The sequence below is a fragment of the Eutrema salsugineum genome, unplaced genomic scaffold (assembly GCF_000478725.1).
Source record: "Eutrema salsugineum unplaced genomic scaffold, Eutsalg1_0 scaffold_6, whole genome shotgun sequence".
NCBI classification, from domain to species: Eukaryota; Viridiplantae; Streptophyta; class Magnoliopsida; order Brassicales; family Brassicaceae; genus Eutrema; species Eutrema salsugineum.
The window spans coordinates 13,295,409-13,302,137 of record NW_006256547.1 but is presented as its reverse complement, the minus strand read 5'-3'; the positions used below and the strand labels follow the sequence as shown (position 1 = coordinate 13,302,137).

Here is a 6,729-nt window from a genome sequence, read left to right as displayed (position 1 = left end):
CGCACACCAGGAGAAATGACTTGTTCAAGTGAGAAAATGTGCGAAATAGGCGTGCGGCCCGGATAAAAGGAGGACCAGGTCGCACGAAGATTCGGGTTTTACACTGGCCTGGTGCATGCGAGACACTCCAAAGAATCCCAGGTCGCACATGAAGAACTGGACGCGAAATAGTCAAAGTGTCCAGACCTGCGACTTAGGAAGTGCGGCTTGAAGAATGGAAGGACCAAGCCGCAGGAACATTCGCAAATCACACCAGGACGGGCCTCCGAGCTGATGCAAAAGAACCCCAGGTCGCACACCAAAAGAAGGACTCAGAAACGTCTAAGTGTCAAAGCCGGCGAGTCAGCCGTGCGGCTTAAACCGAGGAGGTCCCAGGTCGCACGAACGTTCACAAATCGCACCAACCTGGGAATGTGATAACTAAGATTTTTTGGTCTTAGATGGGTTATCAATCCCCTTGTCAAAGTAGTATAAGGGGTGTCAATCCATATGTGTGGTAGTTAGGCACTAGTTTATAAGACAAGTTCTTAAGTCAAGTGAAACAAGAAAGATTTGGTGACAAGTAACAAGTGAAAATATAAACAAGGAACAAACAAGCAATGATTAATGAACTAAACAAAGCAAGCAAGCTAAACAAGATGGTGGTGATTAAGCAAATGATAAAAGATAAACCTCTAGATGTGATCATTGATTAGGGTGCTTTCAATGCAACTAATGATGCTAAACAACAATGCAACACTTGCTACTCTTTAGTCTAGGCTTCTTAATCAGATTAATCCACTCTCATGACAGAAATCTCTTTGCAAATCACTTAATCAAGTCTAACAACCATTAGAGATAACCAAGCAATCAACAAGCATAATGCATCAAGCCTAATTAGTGACCAAACAATCTCTCAACCAAGAAGACTGAATCGTATACAGAAAGACATAGCAATCAATCACATGATCTCTAATCCAATCAACTTAGAGTTTAAAGCTAGATTAATCCTCTCATAAAGGTATTAACCTCTATACTAATCCATTTTCAAACCAAATTCCCATTTGTGAAATATGAACTAGTAAGCATTAAGAATCAACTCTAATATGTCATTTATGCAATTAACAAACACTCCCATGGAATTAATGCATAAACCCTTAGTTAGCTTTCATTCAGGCATTTCATCAAACACTTTTGGTGCATGAAAAACCCAGATTCTAGACCCAAGTGATGTGCAATGATCTAGCATTAGGGTCAGCTAACTAAGGAAAGGAGAAGAGAATCTAAGCTTAAACAATCATTAATCTACATCTAAGCATGATATGTCTATATTTTACATCATTTAGAGTGCATTTTAGAGTCCTCATCTTGTGTTTTCCCATGTAAATTGAGTCTCTAGGCATGAAAATAGGATTTAGGGCTTGCATTAGGTCCCAAAGAGTTTTGCATGTTTTGAAGTCTTTATCAGGTGCTTTGGGAGTCATTTGGAGCTTAAGAAGAGGAGCAGAGAAGAAGACGGTGAAGAAAAGGGTCAAAAATGGTGAAAACCGCTTGGAGGAATTTCTCGGCCAAATCGCGTACCGGACGGACAGAAACCTTGGTCAAAATCCTTACCGATCGCTCATTACCGGCCAAAATCCTTACCGATCGTTCAACCTCGACCAAAAAGCTTACCGATCGCTCAGCACCGACCAAAATCCGTACCGATCGACCAAAGTCAGCCTGGGTCGAAGATCAGGCGTAAATACCGCGGGATGAGTTTTGTCCGAGGAGAAGGAATTTTTACGACCAAAAAGCTTACCGCGGTACACAGCCCTCGGTCATTTTCCTTACCGCGGGAAGCTTTTCTCGACCAAAATCTGTCCTTGTCCGCGCGTCTCAAAGATCTGCAATCCGGGGAACCTTCCGGTCCGAACCAGTTGGCGGGGTCTTCAGCAAAGTTGGAGATAATCAAACAAAGATCCCAGAACAGTTGGAATCATCCAATTCGGACCCGTGGGGAGAAAGATACAGCTTCCGGAAGGTGCACCAACATTACGTGCATCCGAGAACCGAACGGCGGAGCACAAAGATCACGGCGGACGGAACCTTTCCGGACCGAACCAGCTTGCCCGGTCTTCATCAAAGTTTGAGATCTGTGAAAGACCTTTTCAGAACAGTTGGGGTCGCTCAATTCGGACGAGTGGTTTGAAAGATAAAGTCTCCAGAGTTCACATCGGTCCAAACAGCTTATTTTCCGGTGATTCCAATGCGGTTCAAAGATGTGAAATCCAGGAAGCCTTCTACTTCCCAAGCTCCGACGCTTTCTTCATCAAAGTTCGAGCTTATTGAGTCATCTTGACTATGGGACTGGTCTCAGTACATTTGGAGTCGTGGGTTGAAAGTTACTGCTTCCGGAAGGCGACATGGTCAATACGAGCCCAAATATGTTGCGATACGCGCTAAGTGTTTTCTCAGGGCTCGGCATCATTACCTCGACATCGGCCAAGTCAAGGCTCATATTTTGGGAGTATTCTGAACTAGGCCTCGTGCTGACACGTCGGCACGTTGGAATCAAGGCATGCACACGTAAGAAATGAAGCTGGAAACAACTAAGTGTTGAACGTGCACCTCGGTGTAGCGACCTCGGCGTGCATGCCGGACCCTGTTCGCCCAAACCCCTCGACTACCAAGCGCCTCGGCATTTCATGCCGAGGTCCATTGTCACGAAGACAGAATCAAGAACAAAGCTGCCCAAGAACACACACGTGAAGATGGATCAAAGACTAGGGTTCATGCATGTTCTTGACGAGTTCTTCACGAGATCTTCGTTTGGATCTGGACTCACGTGCACTCCTCGACATGAAGACCTCGGCTTCACTCTCTGACACACCGTGGCACTCACCCATCAACCCAAGAACGCGGTTCAGTACCCGGTTTGTTCCGGGCTGACCTGCGACACTTTACCTTTGCTATATATACATTTTGAGACTAAAAACCTGAGGATCTTATCTCTTATCTGTTTTTAGCTTTAAGAACTTGCCTCTTTGGTGAAACTTGATGATTCTAATCTGATATCTCGTTTTTGCATGAGAAATCTTGTTCTTTCTTTATTTCTTTTATCATCTAACATTAAACTCCTCATCATGACCAGCTACACGTCTTGCAAAGGACTCAGTGAGCTCGTTATGATTAGTGAGTAGTCGTTTAAGCGGCTTTAGATGAGTAGATTAGGGTGCTTTCAAGGTAGATTAGTGGGTTTAGGTGTCTAGTCTTGCATGTTTCATTCTTTAACCGACGAGATCTCTAGGCTGGATCCAAGCACATCACTTGAGGTTCAGATCTGAGACATATCTCGCATCAAAAGTGTTTGTAGAAATGTCTGAACCACTCGGTTAAGGGTTTAAGAGTCTTTCATCACGAGAGTGATAGTTTGTTCTCTTAAATGACATTTTTGAACTAATTCTTATTGCTGATTGATTCGATGCTTCTCAAAAGACATTTTTGGTATGAAGGAGGATCAATTTAGATGCTTAATACTTTCATGAGAAGATTAACATGCCTTGAGTTCAAAGTTAAATGAAACCGCTTGATGTTTTGATTCCTTGAGTTCAAAGTTAAATGAAACCGCTTGATGTTTTGATTCATTAACCCACTAGTTGAACATTGGGAGCACCCGAGTGAAGTATCTCGTCTAAAGTCTCTTGCTTTATTACATATTATCATCATCTGAATCGCTTTACTTACATGCTTAATCGTTGTTATTTAGCTTAGTAAAACCTTCACCTTTTTATCTTGACTTAAATAAACAAACAACATAGACTAGTGTCTCGTTGACAAGTCTGGATTGACACCTCTTAGTACTACTTTGACAAGGGGATTGATAGCCCTGAGATCTAAAAAGTCTTATATATCAATTGGCGCCGTTGCCAACTTGTCGGAGCATTAGTCTTTTGTTTGTTCTTGAGCTCAAGATTTTAACTTTCTTTGTTTTACTAACTTCTTTGCAAGTTCTTGTGTTGCTTTCAGGTGCATGAAAACCAGGTCTCGGAGCACAGAACCGCCTTTACCGTACGACGACAACATCAACCGGATTGAGAGGCGAGCTCGCGAGAGGGAACGGCATTTTGAACGACTTGGAATGGCAGAACAGCAAAGGATCGAGCAACAGGCTCAAGAAGCCGAACACCAGGCTCATGCTAATTAGGCGCAGGCAGGCAGGAATGAACAACAAGCCTATGTTAACCAACAACAGGCTCAAAGGAACGAGAGGCTTGCTCAGCAAAACCAACAACAAGCTAATAGGAACGAGCAACAAGCCCACCATGTTCATCCGCCACCGCCACAAGCTCAGAGACAACCTCCTCTGGTCTTTGTTGGAGAGAACGACCGAGCTAATGCGCACCAATACCGAGCTGGGATTCAAGCTCCACCGGTTCAAAACAACAACTTTGAGGTTAAAGCTTCCCTGCTCAATATGGTGCAGAACTCAAAGTTCCACGGTCTAGCCGGAGAAGACCCCCTTGAGCATCTAGATCAGTTTGATCGGGTTTGCGACCTTACTAAGATCAATGGTGTCTCGGAAGATAGCTTCAAGCTACGCTTGTTCCCATTTAGCCTCGGTGATAAAGCTCACCAGTGGGAAAAGAACCTCCCGAGGGGTTCTATACAAACCTGGGAGCAGTGTAAACTGGCGTTCTTATCAAAGTTCTTTTCCACATCACGCACGGCTAAGCTCAGAAACCAGATCTCAAGCTTCACGCAGCACAACAACGAGAGCTTTAGCGAAGCTTGGGAACGGTTTAGAAGCTACACTAACCAATGCCCCCACCACGGCTTCTCAGAGGCATCCCTCTTGAGTACTTTATACCGAGGTGCACTCCCCAAGATCAGAAACCAACTCGATACAGCTTCAAATGGAAATTTTCTTGGGAAAGAAATCAATGCGGCAATGGAACTAGTTGATAGATATGACTTTTAAGGGTCTCAGGGCTATCAATCCCCTTGTCAATGTAGCACAAAGAGGTTAATCAATCCAGATGTGGTGTTAGACACTAAGCTATATGATCAAGTTCTTAATTCAAGCAAACAAGAGCGGGTTTTGATTAATCTAGAGAAAGCTATAAACATAAACAGGATTAAAGACTAATGACAATGACAAATGATATGATGTGAATATGATAAGATGGAGGCATGAGATTCTAGACATGATAGTTGGTCAGGGTGCTTTGGTGTTAAACTAGAGATGCTGATGACAATGATGAGACATGATTCAAGTGATTAAGAACTCTAATCTAGGTTAATCCTCTCATGAAGGTATTAACCTCTATACTAATCCATTTTCAAACCAAATTCCCATTTGTGAAATATGAATCAATATGCATTAATAAACAGTTCTTAATGATCATTCAAGCATTTAACAAATCATTCCCATGATGAAAAATTACTTAAACCTCTAACACAACTCTTTCAGGAATTTCATCAAACACTTTTGGTGCATGAAATTCCCAGAATCTAAATCTCAAGTGATTATCAAGGATCTAGCATAGAGAACAGTTGTTTAGAGAAATGAATCAATGAATCTAGCCCTAAGCACCCCTAATCTAACACTTTAGCACCCTAACCTACACATCTAGAACCTCATTAAGGTGACTACTCACTAATCATACTAATCTCTCTTAAACCTTTGCAAGTTGAGAAGATTAGCATGATTAATGATGAGAAATGGAGATGGAGATGATAGATTCAAAAGAAAACAGCTTTAAACACCCAGATCTCCTTAAACTCTCTTGATTAAAACACTCAAATATAGATATTTCTCTTCTTAATGGAGTCTTTTTTTCACCAAAGAGGCAAGAGACAAAGGGAATAAAACTTAGTTTTTTCCCCAAAAAACCCTAAAAAGTATTTATACTTTCTTAAAAACGAACCGGGTCAGCCCGGAACAAACCGGGTCCTGACCCGGCTTTAGTGGATAAAGTGAGAATTACTGCGGGTCAGTCCAGTTTGTCCCAGGTCGCACACCTAAGTCGCAGCAGATGAAGACTTGTCTTGTGAAGCCTGAATCGCCTTGCCTTAGCCGCACGCCTAAGTAGGAGTGTTTTGCGAGTGTTGCTGCGGCTTGGTCTCCTTCCTCTCCAACTCGCAGGGCTAAGGCGGTTTCTGGGGAATGTACAAACTGTGCGGGTTAGTCTCTATTGCAACTAGGTCGCAGGCTCAAGTCGGAGTGATTTGCGAGTGATCGTGTGGCATAGTTCCAGGCGCGGCTAACTCGCATGCCTAAGTCGCAGGATTGTGGACTTAGCATTTCTCTTGCTCTTGAGCTTCAGACCTCTTCCAGTGATAGTTTACCCGCACATATCAACTCGCAGCATCAGCATTCAGGCGTTCATCTTCAGGCCTGCGGGCTAACCAAGTCGCAAGACCGTCTCGCAGCATCCAGAGCAGCTTAGACCACTTCGCATTCCGGAGAGTGTAACTCCTATGAGGCTTGTCCGAATTGAATGATTTCAGTTTCAGAAGACAGAGGACTCATTTATCTCCAACTTTGGTGAAGGAAGCTTCGGTGCTTGGGAAGTGTAAGGCTTCCTGGAGGGCACATCTTTGCAGTGCATGTACGCGACCAGAGAGAGGCGTCTAGACATGTGTCCATTCCGTATCTTTCTGCTCATAGATCCGAATTGAATGCTCTTGGACGTTCTGGAAAGAAGACTCAAATGTCTCTGGTTCTCATGAAGGACCCGGAAACTAAATCGGCCTGGAAATGCACCG

At 43.4% G+C, this 6,729-nt stretch overlaps 1 non-coding gene across 1 annotated transcript; it reads right to left on the bottom strand.

The window, feature by feature from the left end:
• Positions 1-4,690: 4,690 nt before the first annotated feature.
• Positions 4,691-4,797, bottom strand: LOC112083800. The gene has a single exon (XR_002897928.1). It is a non-coding gene; the product is annotated as a small nucleolar RNA R71 (small nucleolar RNA).
• Between the last annotated feature and the right edge of the window lie 1,932 nt (positions 4,798-6,729).